Source organism: Gallus gallus, chromosome 4, assembly GCF_016699485.2.
Source record: "Gallus gallus isolate bGalGal1 chromosome 4, bGalGal1.mat.broiler.GRCg7b, whole genome shotgun sequence".
Classification (NCBI taxonomy): Eukaryota; Metazoa; Chordata; class Aves; order Galliformes; family Phasianidae; genus Gallus; species Gallus gallus.
Window position 1 is genome coordinate 21906710 of NC_052535.1, and position 24806 is coordinate 21931515.

Consider the following 24806-nt stretch of genomic DNA (forward strand, 5'->3'; position numbering starts at 1 on the left):
TGATCTGCTGCCTCCCAAGGCAACAAATTTAAGAAGTCTGCTTCTTGCCATATTTCTTTTAACTGTTTTGACTACTGAATGGATTCACTGAGTGCTCTCTGGTCCCATTTTGGATTTGTTGAATAGAAATTTGTTGTCCACATTCATTCAGTCTTGTGATTTTGCAAACCCTCAAACATAACCTGCTATTTTTCTCTCCATTTGGAAGAATCCTAGACTTTTTCACCTCTCTCTGTAAAGCAATTATTTCTTCTATGTCCCTTTCTAACTCCATTACATTTTTTTCCAGAAATGCAGTGATCAGGACTGTCCACAGTACTCAAGATGTGTGGAGGAGCCTACTTATCCATCCCTTGATGCCTGAAGTCTGAAAGAGATAACTGTGTAAAATACAGCTTTATTATGATGGTACTAGAATTGAAAGGAACAGTAACATTTTGCCATAACAGAAAAGAAAATTAACTGTTTAATGGTGATTGGTTGAAAATAACAGCAGATGATTATAACAATGATTATATAGAAATCACTGTGAGATGAAAAAGGAACTACCTTGATGAGTAGCTCATAAGATGCTTAGACTGGATTTCATTCTGATAAGCACAGTCTATGGTAAATGTTTGGCTAAGGATATTTTAAGACTGTGGAGGACACCTGATGGCAAATCTGACTGCTGATGGGAGGGAAGAGAAGAGCCTGCTTGAGCCTGAGACAAACAAGTTGTGTGTGTGGAGCCTGCTCTGCACTGCTAAGTGTTTCCTGGGTGGCAAAAAACAGTTCTCCAGAATTAAGAGCATGGACCTTCACCCATATCCCCAGAGGGTAGTACTTTCATCCCCAGAGGGCATGACTTTCCTTGTGTTGCTGCATTATGTGGCTGGGGGCCTGGAAGGTGGCGACTGCTGTAGGGACAGGCCAGCTGGTGCATGATAACGAGCCAGCGCACCTTCTGCTTGTATGACTTGGTATGCCACCACTGTGTCTTAATACTGCTAAATACTGCTTTTGTGTGTAATTGAAGCTTTAGCTGTGAGATTAACAACACCAGCCCTAGAATATCATTTTATATAATCAGGATAGCATAGTATAATATTCCTTCAGCTGGTTTTCATCCCATTCAATTGCCAGTCTCAGGACAAACTCATTTATCAGTTCCTATGCACTTGCTGCCCTGCCCAAATGTGCAGGAATTCACTAAGCTTCTCTGCCATGGCCACATGAAATCCTTTACACCTGTGCCATCATGTAGTACCACAAATTCTCTTGCTGAAAAACACATAATATGTTCTTCCTTTAGACAGAAAGGGACAGGAGAATGCTGCCTTATTTCTAGGAATGTTTGTGTTTGAATCTTTGTTTGCTAGCCAAATCAATACAATCCTCTTTGTTAAGCTAAGTTAACATTCTCCTTGAGAAAGCGCTATTGCTTTTTGAGATGAGTCCTCAGAAATGCAGCAAAGACTGTGATTGTGTAGTAACATTCAGCATTTTTATCCACTATGTCTGCATTTGCAATTCCTGAAATCACTGAATATTTACCTGGATGGGCTAATCCTGAGAGTATAGACAAGATTCACCAGAGGAGAGACTGTCTTTGGTGTCTACTTATATAAAAACATTTTCTTCCTGCCATCCTTCCCCTCCTCCCCACCAAAACCTACAGCTCTTGAAGCTTTGTGTGTGTTTCAGTGCTGCTCACTTTGTTTTGCCTGCTTCAAAAGGTCAGGATGTGACTGTGGCTGACTTGCAAATCCTTTGCATGTTTTCTGCAAAGAGTGTAGTCAGGCAATTGGTACTCAGTTTTACTAGCACTGGTCTGCAGGATTGTTCTCAGCTGGGTCAGAAGCAATTGGGCCAGTCTTTGTATTACAGTGGACTGTAGCAGAGAAGACAAAGAGCTTTTAATTAATGGCCATGGGAAAGCTTGATGTTTGACCAACGTCTAAGCCATATCTGATATAAACCTTCAATTTTAAGGTAGTTTTGAGAGGTCCTTTCTGTAGTAAAATAAAGCAACCTTTTGTTACTGATTCTTTCTTTGAAATAGACTTTGGAAGTGCATAGATAGAGGTGGAAGGGTTCTGGTTGACATACAGGGCTCTGCAGAGAATTTGAACATTGTGGGTCCATGAATATCAATATCAGCAGGACAGCTCTATCCAAATCTCTTGGGTTTGAACGCTATCTTGATCTATAGTGTATTAATACAACAGCTCTAAGGAAGGAAAACAGTGGTGTTCTAGAGAGGTGAATTAAGGCAGTGTAAGGGAAGCTATGTAGCTTGTTATATTCTGATCCAAAATTAAGGATACTCTTCATGACTTTTGTATCTAGCTAATTGGCGATAACCAGCAAGCCAAGAACAACAGCGGTGTCTGCTCACATATGGATGCATGTGCTCGTCTGTACTTGCAATTCCTGTAACTGGGGCTGCCAGCCATTCTGATGCCTTGCAGCTAAGAATTTATGATACCATATGAAATCTAATGAAATTCCTTCATGACAGCATGTTATGGCATGTGCCTGTGTCACAGAGATACAAAAAGACAGGACATTCACCAGGATGCACAATTTCAGGAAATATTTCATGAAAATATGATTGTCCTTCATGGTATTCTGTATCTATTGGCAGATTGATATGGAATCAGGTGGTAATATTATTGGGTCCTGTGGCAACAGTAAAGAAAAGGAACAGCTACGGGACTTGTCAGTAATGACTGTGATGACTTAAAATAGAAGCTCAGCCCACATGCAGAATCTGTGGACACAGAAATAAAGGAAAAAAAGTTATTTACCTTTGGAAGTCCTCAGGTGAGCAGGGATCTCCAGCAAGAAATGCCTTTACCTCCACTGCCAACCCTTAAGTGAGGTTTGGGAAGAGGTGGCTCCTGGCTCCATCCCTTCCAGTCACCCAGGTACACTGCATGCACCTGAGCTCCCCTGGGGTGGCCCTGCCTTCCCACCAGGTGCTCAATCCCTTGTTCAGGCCATGACTTAGCATTTCTGCTATATATGTTAACAATATATAAACAGGAGTTTACAATATATAAACAGTATAAACAGGAGGAGGTATGTCTGATTACAAGGGTGGATGGTGTTAGGACAAAGGGGATTGTTTTAAACTAAGACAGGGGAGGTTTAGGTTAGGTATTAGGAGGAGGTTTTTCACACAGAGGGTAGTGACATACTGGAGCCTGAGGAGGTTGTAGATGCCCCATCCCTGGAGGTATTCAAGGCTCTGGGCTCTCTGGCTCTGGGTTGCTTGGTCTAGTGGTTGGCAATCCTGCACATAGCATTGGGTTGAAACTAGATGATCATTATGGTCCTTTTCAACCCAGGCCATTCTATGATTTTATGAATATTCTCTTTGCTAGCTCTCTCTATGGGAAATGGAGTAGAGAATTGGAAAAATAACTGTATAAAGAACTTATGGGTTGAGATAAAGACAGCACAGCAAATAAAGCAAAAGCTGTGTGCGCAAGCAGAGCAAAGCCAGGAATTCAGTTGTACTTTTCCATTGGAAGGCAGATGTCCAGCCTCACCCAAGAGAACAGGAACCATCATGCAGTGTTTTTTTGGAATGACAAATGCTGACATTTCAAATGTTCCCCCTCCTCCTTCTTTGCCCCAGCTTTTATTGTTGAGTACAATGCCATGTGGTATGGGACATCCCTATGGCCAGTCTGGGTCAGCTGTCCTGTCTGTGTTCCCTCCCAACTACTTGTGGTCTTCATCCCCTCTCTGGCAGGGCAGCACAAGCAGCAGAAAAGTCCTTGGATCTGTACAGCACTGCTCAGCAACAACTATAACATCAGTGTGCTGTCACCACTATTTTGATCAAAAATCCAAAATGTCATGGCATGAGCCTCTGCTAAGTAAATTAACTTTATCCCTGCCAAGCCATGACATGGTTAATTAGGTGAAGACCAGGCACTAATAATTTTGGTTTTATCTCCTGGAGTGTCAGTTTATATTGCTGGATGTATTGAGGATTTCCACAAGTATAGATGACTAGTTACAAATCGAAATAAGAAACTGAAAATTTCTACTGCTTTTAAGGACTGATCCAGGATGAGTGGAAAAAGCATCCATAACTTAAAGAACATTTTCAACTAATTTGTAACAAAAAATAATGTGAGGATTCACTCAGCTGTAGAAAATGGATTCCATTATGTATTGATCACCACATATTTGGTTCCTGTTACTTTAATACTATTTTTATACCTTTTTAAAAAGAAAATAGTCCATTGTTTCATAACACTATGTAGAGAAGATTTATGTATGGTTATAAAGTTGGCTGTGGAAATTATATCACTTGAAATGTTTTTTTCAGAGGAAAATCACATCAGGCTGGCAAACCTGTCTGCACTGGGTAATGAAGAATTAGGGCTTTGTTTTTGGGTTTTCTATTAAACTAAAATTTATATTATTATTGCTGCTTAGATGATAATTCTGGGTCACTGCTGAACTATTCCTTCAGGCAGAACTCCCAAGAGTACTTTATTTCTTGTAGTATTAAGCAAGCAGGAGCCAAGTGAATTTTAAATCTGTAGAGTGTCAAAAGTGAGAAACTAGATTAAGTTTCGGATGCAGATGCAAGGGAGAATAGTCACACATTTTAAAAATTCAAGAGCATTACATTCTCAAATATACACATGATTTGTCTTAAAGCAGTAGCTAGACATATCAAAGGATCTTTACTAGTTAGACTTGCGATGTGATAAAATGTAGGTGGTATCATTCAAGTTAGGTTTAAGATTTTGAGTGTTGACAGAACACAGGAGTTGAGGACTAGTTTTCTTTGAGATTTTTACAAGGGTAAGACCCACGTTCTTCTGAGAAATAGACTTTCTTGTCAGTTTTCATTCTCTTTTCATTCTACGTTTTCCCTCTTCATGGAAGATTTAATTTGATCACATTAGTGTTCTACTGTTCTCTAATCATGAGTAGAGTTACTGGCTGTTTTACAGTTTGGTGAAATTCAAACAATTATATTCTGTAAATTGTGCGTGTTAGTAGAAAGCCAAGAGCAAAGCAGCTCAGGGCAATTAAAAGCATAACAAACTGTGAATTTATACCACTTCTAGCTAGCAAAGCAGAATTTGCTCTCAGGTTTGTTTCACAGAAAAAAAAAAGAGTAAAATAGCACATTTGGCTGACGGTTAAATGATTTTAGCAGGCTTAGAAAGACATAGACCCTTCGCTTTGTTACTGAAAGCTGGCAGAAAACTGAAGACTAATTCCATTTTGAAATAAATATTTTGGATCACAGTGAAACCATGCTGCTAATATTAGCCAAGCTGGCAAATTAACAGGAACTCCATGTTTCATTGTTTTTACTTTTGTATTCCACCAATGGACTTTAAAATATTGGAAATGAGCCAAAATCAAGGACTAATTTCCATTTAGTGGTATAATGAAGTAATGAACATGCTTTGATTCAGAATAAAAGCTTTTTCCCCTCCAAACTAAAAGTACTTCTATATCTGTCTGTAGCTTCAATGTTTACACAAAAATAGCTGGTAGCTGCAACATTGTGTTAAAACAAAACAAATAAACAAATGCCAAAAAGATAAATTTAGCTCACTCGCTACTTCCTGAAGCAACTAATCTTTAGTGCTCAAAATCTTCAGAGTGTGTAGCTAAGCAAAACAAAATTCTCTATTCAGATCAGACAGAAATCTTTGCCTTGATTTGTTCCACAACCAAGTTTAAACCAATATAAATGAGGGCACTTTCTGCAATGCCTATACTCATCTCTACTGTCTCCTTTACTACTCCCACACAACTACTTGCAGTGTTTCCTACACGGTATTATACAGTACCTATCAGTCAAATTAACATTTTGTTTAATGTGGAAAGTGCAAAATACATAGGAAGAAGCTTTTCTCCTGAAGTCTTAAAATAGTGGGCTAAATCCTGTACCCAGTGACCCTGCATGAGCAATATTCATATGGTGCCCCCAAGAATAACCTGGTTATGTCTTTGATCAAGACCAAAGAGGGAATTAACTGGAAGAATGGAATAAGTCTTGATAAGACTTGAGGATCGGTTAATTATTCTTTATGTAATACCATCTCTAAAGTTATTATAAGTTGCAGATTTTTACCTCTAAGATACAAATTTTAAGAAAGGAATCCCAGAAAGTGTTTAAAATCTTCACAAATTAAAGCATCTAATCCTGGAGCTTTTAAATATATAATGGCTTCTTTAATCTAATCATTTTCAACAGCTAATTCTAAAGCAGTAATTAAATATTTAGACAAACTTCAGTCCTTAGCTAAATGCAAGAACTGCTTACAAACAACTCATCCTTATAGCACTATACTAAAGATTTACAGAGTATTACAACAGTAGTCTGAGAACTGTTTTTTGTTTGTTTGATCATTGTTTGTATCACCATACAACTTCATTGGACTTCTGGAAAAGCTAGATACTCGTTCCTGGCCATACTTAAGCCTCCACAGTTCACTGAAAGCATGGATTAATGATTTATCTACGGACTCTAAACTATCTTAAAGGGTAATCTTCTTTTACTCTTTCTCAGTAGTAAACTTTGAATGATCTTACCTTTGCAGAATGGAAAATGATGTTGAGAATCTGTGAAAGTTTCCTGAAACATAAGGTTTTTCTCTCTTAATTCTAACTGGACGAGAAGAAACTGAAGGATTTCTAAACGCTGTTGAAGATATGCTGGAGGTGATCCAATGTAGAAATCCAGAACTCAACTGCTATGCAAGAAATAAGTGAATAAAGCACTGACAATTTTTAGAAAAGGTGTCGAAGTTGTATTTTCTGCCTTAAGATTTTTGAGATAAAGCTGTCACTCAATAGACAGAACAGAAAGCTCATCTGGATGGCAGACAGTTCACACTGACCTGTGTTGTAGAACAGACTGATTTCACTCACATTTGCTTGTGAACTACAGAAACTGCAAGAGATAAAGTATGCCTATCCAACAGCATGTTATCTGCTGAAAATTTTATTGATGTGAAAACATTTTTTACTAATGGAATTGTTGGAAAATTGCACCTAGTGTACTCAGGTTTTATTCTGTTTTGTTAACACAGGCTGTTTAAGTCATACTTAGCTTCTTCAGGAGCTGTCTGAACAATCACCACTGAAGAGAGTAGGAATATATGGAGTTCTTGTTATCATCTGTGTTTGTTGATGATGGGAGTGACAGGCAGTTGTATACACTGGATTAGTCATGTTGACTTGTCAGGTAGCAAAGGGACAGAGTGTGGCTACATGCCATTTTCCCAAGTTTCACTGAGACATGTTCTTATTTTTTTCTGTCATTTTTGATGAAATACAAACAAACTATACATTAGCTACCTGTGCACCACCAGAGTATTTGTAATATAAATTCTCTGTAGTACAAAATCTCCTTCTACCAGAGATTGCCAGAGCTTTATTTATGTGCATGCATACATGTATCTGTATGAGGGAGAGGATGCGCTTATCATCAGGTACTGTTCTTTTAAAAAGAACAAACCTGGCAAGTAATTTATCATATTGCTTGGCAGATATGCCTCTGCAGACTGTAGAGTGCTCCCAAGCTAAGCTCTTTTCATGTCCTGTGCTGCTCCTCAGATTCTCATCTATTTCCTGAAAATGCTGTGGGTTTCTGCTCACTTAACGCTACCAAAAAAAAAAAAAAAAAAAAATCAAGTGGAAATTAACACTGTGTTTTCTCTGCCTCTTTGAATTAGCTTCCTCAGGAGAACTTGGTCATGAGATCCTGAGATGCACTGACAAATAATGAATGATGATAAATTTATTATTCAAGATGTATATCCATTTGGGCTCAGAAGCTATAGATGATGCCCCTAACCACCTTGTTTTGCAATAATAAAGCATTGAAAGATGATAAAATTGTGAAATGTGTTCTGTGAATTTATACACTCCAGATTTCCTCATAACCTTCATACTTAAAGGGGTTATCACTTGCATGTGGAGTGTACTGCACTCTGCTTTGAGTATTGATGTAACTTTCTGAAGTGATGGGCAATAGAGCCGAGTGGAAAATAGAGATCTTTACTCTTTAGAAGACTTTCAGATTGTTTCTCTTTCTCTTTAATAAAGTCACAATGTCTTCCAAGGTGATTCCTCATATAGTAACAACTATGGATGTGGAATTTTTCAGCTTACAGGAGATACCTCAAGTGAATTACAATGGCCTGTTCCCTACACTACAGGGCCACTGGGCTGCCTGAGAGCATCAGGAACCAATTACCCCAGGAGGTGGACATCTAAAGATGGCACCAAGGGCTCGCTTTGGATATTTCTCACTAAGACACTGTTCAGCTGACTTGCTTGGAAATAACTGCTGAAGGCTACTCAGTCATGAGCTCTGCAATCCAGTTAATTAACACTTGTCAGAAGAACTTTACCCTGGATGCTTAATGTCAGGTTATTCTGACCTTTACAATAACACTTACAGCTTAGATAACTACTTAATAGCAACCTGTCTCCTGACTGCTGGCTTTCAGGAATAAGCACAGCAAGCTTCTGATACACTTTTTTTTTTTTTTTTTTTGTTCAAGACAGTCACCCTCTCTGTCCTGCTTTTACTTAAAGTATTTCATGTAGCTACAGTGCAGATATATGTGGCTGTTTTCATGTTGCCCGTGTCCTTTTGCAGACAGCCAATTATATTCTGCAAGCTCTTCTGTGTACTTAAAATTTCAGTCTTCCTTTAAACAAGTTTTCTGGCTGAAGCGATTTTTCTTGCTCATCACAATACTTTCCCATTATAGCACATAATAGTTCTTATTCAAACTAGTTCATTAAACATGCATTTAGTCAGATCTACATTTTCTACTTTGCTCTTAGCCTTTAATACAAGCCATTCAGAGGATGTAGACATGCAGTTTGTGTTTCGGAGATGACTGTCCACAGATTTCCCCTCTGTCTTTTCTCAGACAGTGATGTGGCATAGTCGGGTCGTGGATCAGCAAGAGGAGCAGCAGCAAAGAGGTCTTTCAGCAGCTCATACATAAAAAAGCTACCACAAAAATGGGACTATCAAGGTTACCAGATTAATATCTACAACTACTCGGTCATTATAATTCTCATGCAGCAATTGACTCTGCTCTGAGATTCACCACTGGTATCTGCACAGACTTCTGTGCAGACTTTCTCTCCAGGCTTCCTTACCTTTTGTTTGTGGTCAGGTTCCATTTTGGGATTAACTAGCCAATCAATTAACTAGCCTGGGGACTTTCTGAAACTGTTCAGGCCACTTTTGCAGCACCATTCTGCCACTTTTGCTTGGACTAGTGGAAGTGGGAAACAGCAGGAGCCATGTTTTCCAAACATTCTACTAAACAAGTTAAGAGCCTGAGGCACTTGGTTTCTAGCACAGGGAAGCTGGCAGCTGGCAAGGGGTCAGACAATAGTGCCTCAACATTTCGAAATCCCCCCAGCTGGTTACAAAGGTTTCAACTCTGTTGAATCAGCTTTACTAGGGGAAACCTCTTCTGTCAGAAGATTTTCCACCTGATCTTATGAGCAGAACAGCAGAAACAGTACAAGTTGGAGGAATATATTTTGAAAAGGTCATTGACTAAATGCTCATTTTCCACCTTAGCATATAGGAGATTGAGAGCATGTTTCAAGAGCAGAATGATACCCAAGTGCTCAATTGTCTTTCAATTTTATTTTTCCCTCAAAATGTCCTGACCTGAATGTCTGGTTCTGATGCTACACACCTAAAATTATCATTTGAAAAATTCTCCCACACGTGGCTTGTATAAGTTGTACTAAATTTTAAAGATTCAGAAGTTCTCTCTTTTTGCTTATAGCACTTCGAAATGCATTAATTACAACAGTTTAGAGAAATCATTCTATCCTTATTTATATGTATGCAATACACTAAAATCACTATCTTCAAATACTTTCTGATTTTCCCAGAGGCACACCTGACATTGTGCATTAAAAAATGTGGACTTTCTGCGGCAGTATCATAACTATCTGCCTGCACAGCTAACCAAACAATATTTTTATCCAAATATAGAGGTATTTATAAACATCAGTGTTTTAAAAGCCTGCTTTGTTAATAAACAGGTAGAGTTTTAGCTACAAAGAAGCTATAAGTGTTGACATTTTACAATTTCAGAACAGACAGTTATTGCTTAAAAAAAAAAAAAGGAGATAGGAAAAAATAAGAACATCATTATCTGAAATAAAAAATGAGCATTGTGCTTTATTTTTGCTATAATTTGCAGGCACATGTATATGGGGAATAAGTAATACAAACATTTGGCAAAGTCATTTCTGCCAGTTGTACTTTATCTTAATTTATCATGATTAACCAATACAAATAAAACTAAATAAGAATTGCTGGTGCTAGAAAATAAAAAGCAGAAAACAACAACAAAAAAGTAGAAAACTAAAAAATGAAAAAGCAGAAAGCAGGAGTTGCAAGCTATCATTCGTGCGTTCCCTATGCATTCTTGGATAATAAGGCAGCCAGTACCCATGTTATGCTGTTGGCAACCACACTTCCTTGAGTATTTAACTCAATACTAAGAAGAAAACAGTAATAATAATAAAAAAAACCTCAACAGCAAATACATAAATGGCAACCAATCTTGTTCATGGTTCTATTTTCCCTACTGCATGAGGGATGCTTGCATTCATCTGTACCTTTTTCTATATTCAGTTTCTGATACCAAATTAATGGGATGAGACATAGTAATTATTATCTGTCATTTTGTGTTGGTCATTCCCTGTTAATTCAAAAGCAATAATCATAGAATCATAGAATGGCCTGTGTTGAAAAGGACCACAATGATCATCCAGTTTCAACCCCCTTGCCACAGGCAGGGTCACCAACCACTATACCAGGCTGCCCAGGGCCACATCCAGTCTGGCCTTGAATGCATCCAGGGATGGGACATTCACAACCTCTCTGGGCAACTTGTTCCAGTGTTTCACCACCCTCTGTGAAAAACTTCCTCCTAATATCTAACCTAAACCTCCCCTGTCTCAATTTAAAACCATTCCCCCTTGTCCTATCACTATCCATCCTTGTAAACAGCCGTTCCCCCTCCTGTTTATGTGCTCCCGTCAAGTACTGGAAGGCCGCAATGAGGTCTCTCCAGAGCCTCCTCTTCTCTAAGCTAAACAAGCCCGCTTCCCTCAACCATTCTTCATAGGAGAGGTGCTCCAACCCTCTGGTCATCGCAGTGGCCTTCCTCTGGACTTGTTCCAAGAGCTCTGCATCTTTCTTGTACTGAGGGCCCCAGGCTTGGATGCAGTACTCCAGATGGGGCCCCACAAGAGCCAAGTAGAGGGGGACAATCTGTGCTAGCCGCTCCTTTTTTTAATGCAGCCCAGAACACAGTTGGCCTTCTAGGCTACAAGTGCAAAATGATATGTATGTTTATGTGTGTATCTATGCTGCTACAATTCTATTTCAAAATGATAAAAATAAACATGGAGTTTATAAAGAAACTGCAAAATGATTCCATCTTCTTTATTAGAAATAATCAGCAACGTACGCCATGTGTGGCAGAAATTGCACAGGGGATGGTTCTGGAATAGGCTAGTCTTAAAAGAAGAGAAGTGTCCATTCGGTGGTTTGCTCTTTAGGGAATGACAGCATGCATAGATGCTTTTTGTCATTTCTGTTTTTGTATTTTTTTCCTGAAAGTTTTTCTGTAACAGTGACTATCTACTCTATTTAGTATTTTATTTAGGAGATCATAGACATCAACACTGCAAATGTTTCTACCTAGTGTTTATAACAAATATTATTTACAAGAAAGATTTTCCATATGATAACTTGTAAGAACCTCAGTAGATAAATGCATGATATGCTGGCACTGTTTACCATCCTAGACTCTATGTAAGCTGATGAATATTTCTGCGTGGCTGCATGCTTTTCAACGACTTCTTAGTCCTTAGCACTCACACTTCTTTTGTTTGAAACAAAAATTCATCAGTATTTTTAGGGTATTGGTGCTGTCTTGTAAAGCTACAATTTTGATGTTAATTTAGAAAATATAAATTTAAATGTTGCCCTCTACAACAACAAACGTAGTCCTCTTCAAATCAATCTTTTTCCTCTGTATATGCATGTATATGTATCATGTGCTTTTTTTTTTTTCTTTTAGGCGCCCACGTGGTTTGAGAAACTCCACAGTTTGGAAAGGCAAGAGTCATTGTAAGTATTCTTTGTCCTTTCTAGGTAGCTTTAAGTACTCTGATAGTGCTTTTGTTGTACGATGTGACAGTGTTTTTTAACTAACTGTTCAGGTGGGTAAATACTACTGAATGCAACCAAGACTTCTGAAACTGTATTCTATTTTATCTCTGTACATATGATACTGTTGCACCATTAACAGACTCAGATTTCCTCATATGCAGCTCAACAGCTTTCTCAGGTATAAGTGACAACCCTTTGATTTTTAGCATGCCTGTGTGGATATTCGTATAACCCCAGCACTTCAGAATGGAAAGCAGCAGATTCAGAAATGCATCCTGAGATGAGACAGGGATAACTACTGTATTGCGCATGAATCATAGTTTTTATTTTATTTCAAAGGACATCATAGTCTTGTCTTCCAAAGCCAGATAGTTTAAAGGAAAAACAAAATTGAAAATTATGTGAGCTGCTGCTTCAGGTTGAAGTGGTTAGCAAATGATAATTAAAGACAATAAGCTTCATCCACTAAGGAAGGTAGGTAAATCCTCACTGAAAGTATTATGACTTCTACTTATTAACATATAGGCTAAGTTTGATCCTATGTAATCCAAACTTAGTGTAAAAATATTTTGTGTAGGAGCTTTAATTCTAAGCCTGGCCTGGTGAAATATCATTTCAAATGTCACCTGTTATAAACTTCCAGTGTAATTCTATTTATTTTAAAAGTGTTCAATGCTATTGATTTTGTTAGCCTTTCTGAAGAGTTAAGATGTGGATTTGTTAGAGGGCAATTTTACATTCATCTTTCTAAATAAATATTGGTCAATTTCTGTTTAGAAAAATAACATCCTCCATAACAGCAAGAAATCCTCTAAAAAGCTCATAAGAACTGTGATTTGCAGGAAGAGGTTCAGAAATACACTTATTCAAGATGACAGAGGTGCTGCTGTGAAGAAGAGCTTCTAGAACTGGGTGTTTTGAGAGAGCTACAGAAACGGCATTATTGAAAACCACTACATGATTGAGGAACATTACATTGCATGTGAGACAAAATCTTCTTTCACCAACTGCTAGTGACATCCCTTCATCAGAGCTCTTTCTAGCTTAGTATGTTGTTTGCTAATTTTTTTTATTTTTATTTTTAATATCTGTGTTCTCTTGAATAAGTGAAAATTCCTATAAGATACAAAAGAGTAAGAACTTGGGTGAAAAATAATGTTCCTATTGTCACCACTATCTGAAAATGAATTTATGTATTTTTCCAGTTGTCACGGAGTTACCTAGATAGATCTGTGCCCATGACAGGGGGGCAGTAGGCTTGTGGGCCCCCCTCCCCCTTGACTTCCCGAGAAAAAAAAAAACAAAGCGGTGGCAACAATCTAAGAAGGAGAACTTATTTTACTAACTATGATGTTGGGATGCAAGATGACACGATACAATACAATCTAATTGGGAGTAAGTATAATAAACCAAATGAAATGAGGGAGAGAGAGCGAAAGAGCGATAGAGAGGGAGAGAGAGAGAGAGTGAGAGAGTTTCCAAAACCGAAAGCCTTACTTGATGAAGGCGCCCGGCTTGGAAAGCACACCCACTCCTCTCCCGGCAGCAAGCGAAAGTGAAGAAGCACCCCGCGCAACCAGATGACGTATCTTCCGTGATGTGTCTTCCTTCTCTGACCGTGAGGTCCTCTGGGATACGTAGTTCTTCTCTTTTGTCCATGATGTTATGATGTGGAATACCAATAGCGAAGTTACAAAACCATGACACCAGTTTACCCTAAAGGCAGCTCAGCACAACATGGTTGTTCAATCACTCCCCCCTCCCAGTGAGATGGGGAAGAGGATTGGGAGAAAAATTGGGTAGAACTCATGTGTTGGGATAAAACACTATTTACTAAGACAAAAGAAATAGTAAAATAGTTATATTAATGATAATTATATATATTTATAAAACAAATAATACACAGCACAATTGCTCAACAATTGCCAACTGATGTCCAGTCAGTCCCTGACCAGCAGCTGCCCCTTAGCCAGCTTCTCACTGTGTGTTTTTATTTATTTATTTACAGAGTGACACGTGGTATGGAATAACCCTTTGGCCAGCTTAGGTCAACTGTCCTGGTTCTGTCCTCTCCATCTCCTTGTACCTCCTCAGCCTCCTTCAGTGTCAGGAAAGTACAAGAAGCTGAAGCATTTTGGGCACAATAACCCCAAGCAACCCTACGGACTTGAGGAGGAATAGCTGGAAAGCTGCCTGACAGAAAGGGACCTTGGTGCACTGATGGATAGCCAGCTGAATATGAGCCAGCAGTGTGCCCAGGTGGCCAATGTATCAGGAACAGTGTGGTGAGCAGGATTAAGGAAGTAATCCTGCCCCTGTACTTGGCACTGGTGAGGTCCCACCTCAAGTACTGTGTTCAGTTTTGGGCACCTCAGTACAGAAAGGACATGGAAGTGCTAGAGCAGGTCCAAAGAAGGGCAAGAAAGCTTGTGAAGTTCTTGAAGAACGTGCCCTACAAGGAGTGACTGAAGGAACTGGGGCTGTTTGGTCTGGGGAAAAGGAGGCTGAGGGGAGACCTTATTGCTCTTTTCAAATCACCTGAAAGGTGATGTCATGGTTTATGATTTTTGTTATCTGTATTCCACATCATAACATCATGTAAAGCATGTGGAATTAGAGAGTCAATACTCCAGTTCTGTGGGCTGACAACTTTCCAGATACCTGGTTCTCAGAGGAGAGGCAGAACTACATATCACAGAGCACTTCACATTCAGAGGGGAAGATGAGACCCGCAAGTCACAAGACTCTCTCTCCCTCACTCCCTGACAGTGTGTATGTGTGCACTCCCCAGACATTTCACCTTCAGTTCAGCATATGGCCTTTTGTTTTGGGCACACTCTCATTTTATTTGATTTATTAGCCTCCACTCCAATCACATTGTGTTATACTCTATTACCTTGTATTCTGATATATTTAGTAAAATTAACTTTCCTCTTCAGATCATTGCCACTGTTCTGCTCTTGGGCCCTTCTCCCTACCTTTCCCCCTCTCCCTTTTTGGGCCCATGGGCCTGCAGGCCTGCTGTTCCCCCTGTCATAGACACAGATTGATCTAGATAACTGTGACAGGTGATTGCAGCAAGAGTGGTACTGGTCTCTTCTCACTGGTGACGGGTGACAGGATGAGGGGAAATGGCCTCAAGTTGCACCAGGATAAGATTAGGTTGGATATCAGGAAAAACTTATTTACAAAAAGGGTGGTTAAGCACTGGAATAGGCTCCCCAGGGAGGTGATTGAGTTAGCCTCCCTAAGTGTGTTTAAAAACCATTCAGATGTGGTGCTCAGGGACATAATTTAGAGTTTGGGTAATATGATCACATTGCAATTAATTAAAATTGCTCGCTAATGCCTGTACTGATGCGATGTTTGCTTTTGTTACCTAGAGTTCTCAAGAAACAATGGTAATGTTGCCTTGCATGCAAGCCTAGAACTGTTCTGAAAAGCTAGGACTGTCAAAAAAAAAAAAAGAAAAAAGAAAAGCAGCTAGCCAGAGCAGGGCTGCAGTCATTTGAGAAACCCTATCTGTGTTTTGCACATAGGATGGAAAAGAAATAGGCTTCAGGCTGAAATTAGAGGGCAGGGTCCCACACTTCAAGGCACAATAGGAAGTTAAATGCACACATGGTACATGATTTTCCATTGACTTGCTCTCGATTGCTTTCAACTCACCAGCTGGATGATTAGGAGTGTTCTCAGCAGGTGGTTAATTTCTTTGCATGCCATCTATGGGTGGATTTTATGTCTATGCCCAGGGAGGGGGGGGGGGGGGGGGGGGGGGAGGAGGGGGTCTTTGTGTTCTTTAGGTACAACTGACACACTCTTGCTTTCACAACTGATAGCAATGCTTCAGAAGCATAGTTCTGCCTGAGGTAAGAGGGGATTTTTGAAGAACTAACCTGAGGAGGATTGCAAAATAAATGCAGGGCAATCATTTTAATTACATAAGATGCTGCACATGTCTTTCAAAGACTTCTGGATAACACAAGTGCTATCAGTCTACTCCTTCCAGAGACTTATCTTTAAAGTCCGGTGATAGAAAGTGAGACAGATACTGCAGTTTCTCTAAAGATAGTGCTTCTAAAAAAAAAAAAATCTTAGAGCTGCTAATCTCTCATGCTCTGCATGCTGTGTGACCAGACAGGTGTTTTGTGAAGAACCCTTGGGGAAAGTCCACACTGATATAAAAAGGAAGAAGTTTTCATTTCATGAATCACTAGATTGGCAGTGATCCATTACAGCTTGTCACAGATGTTATGGAGCAAAACCAAGGTACTGCCCTGCATTTTATACCCCTGTGACTGGAAAATTTGAACCCAGGGATTTGCAAGTTGGGTGACTCTAGCTGTAATCACCCACAGCAATCTTATTAACTATTAATATCTTCAGCATTTTGGACACTTTTTCTTAAATGTCTTCGAAACTGGTTTTAGATATTAACCCTTTAAGATTCTCCCAGTGTTAACTACTCTCTCCTGTCAGAGAAGTATAATGATTTTGAGTATCATACAACAGCATTATTCATGGAATAAATGCAGTATCAAATTGCTGTACTGAAGGATTTGTGAGTTAATCCCTGTACAGCGATAAAGTAGCTCTCAGATATACACTGTATACCATAGATACTAGAAAGCCTGGTATTACTTTATTAGTGATAATACTAGCCAGGGGACACATTTGTGCCTCTCATCAGGCTCAAGCCAGAATTCCATGAATTTTCAGGAGATACAAGTGGTGAAAACTGAGGTAGCTAAGATGATTGCATTTCCTTACTCTTCCTGCCTCAGAATAGTAAAGGACTAAAGGAATGTCTTTATGAAACATAGAAAACAGCATTCCTCCAGAATGCAGAATATTAATGTGGATAAAGGAGGCTTTTTTCTATCTTGGCAATCATTCTTCTTTCTTAGAGACTCCTCAGTGGAAGAAATATTTCCACAAGTTTTGAGGTAGCCATAATTGACTTTCTCTCACTATTATATGTATGGCTATTGCAAGTTTTTACTGGGTATTCTTTTATTCCCTCCCAAAATCTCTTCCTAAAGCTGTTGTGCCAGCCTCACATTAGTAACTTGAAACACTTCCCTGAACTTTAAGGATAATGTTTTTGTAACCTATTTGCATAGCATAAGGATAGGTGGCAGCAGATATAGTTGCTTTAACCACTTCCGGATCACCCAAGAAAAACAGTAGTCACAGTTCAGTAAAAAAGAAAAAAAATCACTTACCCCTTTCCAAGAATTAGAGCTTACTAAACACTCTAAAGAAGATGATCTCCAAGTAGAGATACTTCCCTTGTGGCGACCAGACCTTAAATAAGGTTAGGGAGTGGCAGACCCAGCGTTCACTCCTTTTGGCCACGCATGTGAATTGCTTCCACCTGTGCTCCCAGAGCTGGCTACGCCCCTTCACCAGGTGCTCAACCACTGCTTCAAGTCATAACCTAACATTTCCCATACATGAGATATTTGTACTATGAGTTAAACATAAAATTATCTTGTTTTAAATGAAATAAATTCCTGAATAAATTGTATATAAAAAATACTCCATGTTGAACTTGGCCTTTATTTACTTCATTGTTGTAGGATTTTCTTCAGACTGTTTCTAGCTGTCACTAGTGTCATTCGTTGCACACTGTGTGAGCAGAATATATTCTGTCATTTCTGCAGATAAGGTTTTTGACCTTGTGAAATTCTGAAATTTTATTTCATTACCTTGAAAGCTACGATTTAGCATAGTGAACATCAGGCAATCTGTAGTACTTAATCTACTAGCTCAGCAGAACACCAAATTAATTCAAATTTGAAAAAAACCTCTCCATCTGTAGCAAAAGCATTTTCTCAATTACATACTGAATTAAATAAGAGGTAGAAATATTTCTGAAAGCTTGAAATTTATAGTTTCATTAGACTGAAAAACTAAACCTAAAAATGTGTAAAAATCTACATTAATCATTTAGGTTTAGCACATAAGTGCAAATGGCTTGGAACTGAGCTTCATTTCAAACTGTAAGTAATAATTACCTAGCGACACCTCATGAGCTTCATTAGAACCCTGCTTTTAATAAAAGTGGGGAACACTAGGGATCTGCACAAATAAGAAGATTACGGTATTTAATCAGAACAAAATGGTAATGATAAAGCTTTATTATATAGCATTTCCAAATATAAAATCAAGGAAGATTATATAAGTGGAATAAAAATTCATTTTCAAGTATTTTCTTTGGTGAATTATCTTCTTTCTGTGAACCCTTTGATTTGTATAAATTAGTTTTGGTACTTGAAACAGCCATACTCAACAATTAGTAGATGGAAAATTCTTTTTGCCAAACTACTGTTCTTATGTAGTGCCAGTCTACAAATATTTTTAGTCTTCATCAGAATTTTAGTATTCACTAGTCACATTTTGAGGTTTGTAATGATCCTTTTTGTCACAAAGTTTTTTCTCGTTCATGGCTGGTATATGTACTCTCCATAAAATATAAGTTCATGTACAACTACATATATAAATGACAATTTTCAGTCTAAAGATGCTAAAATATTTTTCTTTGTTTGGCATCATGAACAACAGTCCAACTATGTACAGAATTTAGGAGAACAAAAGAACAGTAACAAATAATTTTTTTTCTTTTTTTCTTCTTTGCTTTATTTTTTTCAAACTTAATCTCTTGCAGTATAGCTGATTCGCAGCCTGAGTGCTAGTTAGGTAATATTTAACTTCTAACATCTGGATTTTAACTTCCCTTTTTCATATATTCAAGAAAAGATACAGAACTTCAGACAGAACACTGATTCTATATCATATTGATTTTGTTGTTGTTTAGCATGTATTAGTATTATCACAGTCTGTATGCGAGAACTTTATGGGAGGAAGAGGCAGTGGTAAAAATCCCACAAAATTTAATCTAATATTGAAAGTTGAAATGGAAGAAAATATACTGGAAAATATTTCTCAAACATAAAGAATTGGGTGAGAACTACTGCTATAGTTATACATGTATGCATCTAACCTGTAGTATCTGGCAGAAAATTACTGTATTTTTTCTTTGGTTGCCTTTGTTTTGTTTTGTTTTGTTTTTGGAATGCCACTCTATTCCCACATATCAAACTTTGGAGAGGTAATGCTTTGATTATTTTTCTATCCAATTCTCACACAGCCTATTCTAGGTTTTAGATCAAAATATCAATAATAACTATTAATTTTCATCTTGCATTCTGAGAAGAAATAATGGTATTTTGAACTGGTATTTAAAAAGTACAAGGGAATCATCTTACCTAAGAACAACAGAGAATTTTAGCATACATACCTATTATGAAGACAAGGGAATTATAACTTTCTTAAACAATGATGTAAAGAGAAAGACCTTCTCATTCCACAAAACAGATTTTGGATGAGAGTTGACTCTCTCTTCCAAAATTCAGGTTTACAGGTGTAATCCCAGATGATTAAATTATCTTCTATCCTTTTTGTTCTCACACTAGTGAATTCAGGTTCTGTATTTTGCCAATGTTTTTTATACAGTCACCCCTAGATCCCTTCAAAATACTGACCGTGTGTGTGTGTGGGAAATACTTCTGATAATGACTTTGTCAGTTTGTACACAGGATGGAATCCAGGTGCACTATTCTGGACATCATGCTCTAGTCTGATATTTTATTTAACAGTGTTTTGTTAAGATAGAACAAATATTTGGTATTCCTAAACAGCACTAAAGCCTTTACCCTTTCCTCATTCTTTGTTTTATGCTTTTACCATGCTATTGTAATTTGTCTTTTCATTTATAGTCTAGAAGTCTAATGTGTCTCATTCCATTGCTTTGGCTATTGCAATATCTCACCAGTACAGCTCTATTGTCTGTGAAGTTTATAACTAGTCCAAGTACTATCCTTCTAGACTCCTCTTCCAATGTAAATGGCTTATACAAGACACACTTCAGAACATGTATGTGATTTTTGCACTTCTGAAATTGTGTTTTGAATTGCCCTAAGTGTCCAATTGCATGTCATTCATCCTACTGATCTCAGCATGAAATTGATATTTATGGAGTGGGTCAAAAAAAAAAGGGTTTGTTATGACCTCTTTCAAGATTCCTATGTAATAATAATAGTAAAGGGTGATTCTTGGAGAATACTTTTGTTTTCCTGTTGGGTAGCTGGAATTTTGTATGATTTCATATATTTTTCTCATTAAAATACATAATATTTAGTCATTCTGTGATTGCATCCAACATGAACTCTACACGTTCACAGGAATGAAAACGTGTAAGTTCATTCTCTATAAGTTCTGCTTTGATTCCTCCTCTGTGATTTTTACTGGTTTAGGTATTCTGAAACTCCTGTTTTTCTCTTACACAGGAAAATAATTCTTTGACTGTTGATTTTTATCAATGTAATCAATTTAAAATGTATTACTTTACCCAGTGCTCATTGCACCATGCAGTTGCAGCCTTAATAAAGCATTAGTGCTGCTGTTTTTCTCATTAAATTTTCCTAAAGGCATTTTTGAACTCATGTATTTTCTTCACCACTGTTGGTGCTTCATTACAATAAAAAAGAGCCTTATTCTTCTGTAGCTGTAGTTTTTCTAACACACTCTTATGTTCTTGATAACTTGTTTTTCTTTCCAAATAGCTTCAAATACTTTTCTGTCTTATTAAGTTTAATGCATGAATTTCTCAGAATTACATTATCTGTAGCAATCAAATTCTTCATACTAGAGACTGAAAAAGTCATATTAAGGTCAAATATGCTTAGCTGTATGTTGTCTCATTAGCAAATTACCTCAGAGGGTAAGGTATTTTAAAATAATACAATAGCAAGTAGATATTGGAAGTTTGAGAACAGAGAGAGTGCAAGTGCATAATGTTTTGAACTTTTCAATCATTTACACAATCTCTAACTTCAGACTATGTAACATAAATCACGTTGGTTTCAAATTACTTTTGTTTACATCGAAACCTTATCTGATTTAATAAAATGTTTACAACAAACAACTCTTACACTGAGATAGAGTTGAAAAGTCTCATTCTGGCACAAAATGATTTCTATGTCTTTATCTTTTTCGATATTAGTGGGATCTGTAGATGAATCCAAGAATATTCAGCATAACAAGAGTTTGTAGGACTGCCCCTGGAGTCTGAACTTGTCCATTGTAAGAATTTTTGCTGCTGAGGAAGCAGTACCTTCAGGCTGTTCAGACAAATACAGCTGTTCCATTTTCCAGCCATATGTCTAGACTGAAATACAAAAAATAATATATTACTTACAACATCTGTGACATTTAGTACTAGAGGTGCTAATGATAGATGTCACAGATATTAGTGATTGGTCAAATACAATGAAAACAGAACTTTACGTCTTTCAGTTTACATATAAATGTTTATTGAGCTAAAATCAAAACTTTAATTGTTAACACATCATAAGAATAATTTACTGATATATTTTGGAAATTACTACTCTGCCCATTTGAATTCAGTAGTACAAATATTCAGAAAATGCATACACAATGCTTAAGAGCTCTGTAAAAATAAAAAGAAAAGCTTAATTCACTTTAAAATGAATGCCCAACAAGTAATTCATTAAAAATGAAATATAAATAACTGCTGTATCTAACGGCTCAGTTACGTTATCCAGAATGAACATAGGTGATCCTTTGCAGTCTCTAGATGCAACACCAAGTTATTTTCATACTCTAGTCAGTCTCTTAGTCTTTCTGAGTTTTAAATCAGATATATTGTTCATCTGAACAGACAGCTCAGACAGCTAAAAATGTTAGTCCATAGCTTTTTTTTTCAGCGTCATCACCTCTGAGAGTTATCACCACTTCTATGTGCCAACCCTAAAGTGCATTCAGTCATCACTAACTTCTTTAAAGTTATCTGGCTTGAAAAAAAAACATCTACTATTAGCTTATGCTAATGTCGAAAGTCAATATGTAGGTTAAGTCAGTAGATCTAAGGAGACATTAGTGAGAAAGGTGATGTGGACTGAAGAACTGCACTGGCTTTACCCAGCACAGTTGTAGGCAAAAAAAAAAAAAGTATGTCAGACCACTGTCTTATGACCCCAAGAACATTTGTATACTCTGATCTCTGTATTTAAGCACAGTAATGTAAACTGGAACAAGAGATGCCTGATTAATTATGTGATGCATTAATAAACTATTTTCATAAGGTTTATTCTAACATCTGATTGCTTTGCCTGAAATATGGTAGTAAAATAAATAAACAACAAAAGTCAGTCGAATGTGATCACTTTGGATGGCCCGCACATCTGATCAAAATGATACAGCTAATTTGGATGACTGCTGGAGAAGGTACACATGCACGACTTTGATGCTTGAAATTAATAATAGTTCACAGATTATTTAGACAGGAATTGATATTGCAATGACTTCTCTTAGACCACAACAGTAATGTAAATCTATTGAAGCTCTGGGACAGGAAATATTATTCTGTGGAATATATAGCAAAAGGTAGACTTTATATCTCTTAATAGTAAATCTCCAAAGTTAAGAAACTGTGGACTAAATTTATACTGGTTTTTGTTTGTTTGTTTGTTTGTGTGAATCTGATTTTTGAAGCTCATTTAACAATATCAATATAATTGATGTTACAATAGTATTTCTCAGTGCAATAATATATTGCAGGGGTAAAACTCACTCAGGATTGAGTCTCATGTGAGTACTGATGAAGAGTGGTAATTCAGAAGAAAAAAAGGTTTAAATCTTCTCTGATTTAAACTCTGATTTAGGCTTCACCCACCACAGCTATAGCCAAAAGCATTGTACATCAGGCTATTGCATTACGACCCCAAACGCTAGACTTCGATTTTAACTTAAAAGAATTTTACTCTACATTGGAAGTAATTTTGGAAATATTTAGTTGCAAGTTTTCAAACAGTTAAAATTACAAACAGTCAAATATCACCAGTTTTATTGGAATTATCACTGAGGTTTAATCAGTACATTATTATTGTTCTTTATCTTCAATACCTGTGGCGATTGAATTCTAACAGCTGCACAGAGTGTTTAGAAAGATGTAAGCTCTTGTGATTAATTGTTTCCAGAATCACACTTAGCATAATACATATGTAAGTATTTGATAGTTTTTCAATATGTCTGCCTTTATTTGATATTGCCAAAAATAATAAGGTAAATTAAAGATCAGTTTGAACGTACATTAAGAGTAAACAAGCAAGCCATAATACTTTTGTTTGGAAAAGGATTTGCAATTAAAAAGAAGCAGCTGTTATGGAAACCTTAACATTTAATAGGAGAATGTATAAATAATGATTTATATTGAGAGAATGCAATTTCTTGAAATGGATCAAGCCTGAATTAAACCCGCTCCAAACGCATATGAGTTTTTTATATAGCTCTATGTGATCTGCAAAATGTCACTTCAATGGTAGCCAGGGATATAATTTGTACTTCCCATGAGAAAACTGAAACAAAGTTAAAGCTACAGAGAATATAAAGCACAATGAACACTCCAGTCATCTACTCTACCTTGTAACATCTCTACAAAGTCCCTTTTTAATGCAGTTATATATTTTTTAATACTAGCATTGGACATTTCATGGTATCTCTGGGGTCTTTGAGGTTTGTGGGATCATATATCTAAGGAGTAGTTTTCTATCACAGACTAGTAAAAGAATAGGGAGTAGCATTATTTCAGAGATTATCCTCAGAGTCAAAATGTATATAAAGGTATAGAGAAATATTTTTGTGGGGGAAAGCAGAAATGCACAAATTATGCCAGGACAAATCATACAGACAGTTCATCAGCATTGTCCTGTAGCAAATGAAAGGTGAATTGTCAATGGAATAACCTGTGTCAGTCTTGGACAATAACATCCTAGCTTCTTTGTGAAACTCTAGAAGCATAACTCATGATAGTTTTTTACCTCCTAATGCATCCAACATCTTGTCATGTGGCTTCAGCTCTGGACAGCCCATGATAAGAAGTCTTCACCACCTCCCTGGTTCTTCCTCTTTGCTAGAATGAGAAGTGTATTCAGCAGTTCTGCAGAGATTATTCTCTTTATGTATGCTTCTGCCAATAGCAGAAGTGGGATGGTGCCTGGAGCTTCTTCAGTTACTGATGACTTCATGCAAGATAAGCATTAAGGCTAAGATACACAAGTAAGAATATTCTGTCCATTCTGTGGACAAGTATTGTTTTAATCAAAACCAATCTAGATGTCATTTTCAGTGCTAGTTGTCTGTATCAAAATCTGATTGAACAAGATTACAGTGGGGTATCTCTATGCTGATAGCAATACAGTATTTCCACTAATGCTAGAAGTGTGAGCACAAGGCTCATTTTCTCAGAGCTAGTAGCAATTCAGGAACTGAGAAAACACAGAAAATAACCCCAAATTATGTTAAGAAATTGAAAAGTTTAAAAAACTGGACATTATTATAGAAACAACAACAAAAACCCAACCAGAAATAAAAAAAACAGGATCAAACTTTTGAGTAACATACTCACTTACCCAGTCCATTCTGATAGCCTATTATGGCCTATAAATTGACAGTGCAGTTGGAGAGAAACACATTTTTAAAATTTAGTTATACTTGGTTAGAACTATAG

General features: G+C 37.3%; 1 long non-coding RNA gene across 1 annotated transcript in view; it reads left to right on the plus strand.

Annotated features, from left to right (window-relative positions):
- Window positions 1-18672, plus strand: part of LOC121110658 — a 94694-nt gene extending 76022 nt beyond the window's left edge. The window contains exons 7-9 of the long non-coding RNA XR_005859605.2: window positions 290-384; window positions 12123-12172; window positions 14223-18672. This is a non-coding gene — a long non-coding RNA (uncharacterized LOC121110658). The remainder of the gene's footprint in view (window positions 1-289; window positions 385-12122; window positions 12173-14222) is intronic.
- The last annotated feature ends 6134 nt before the right edge of the window (window positions 18673-24806 follow it).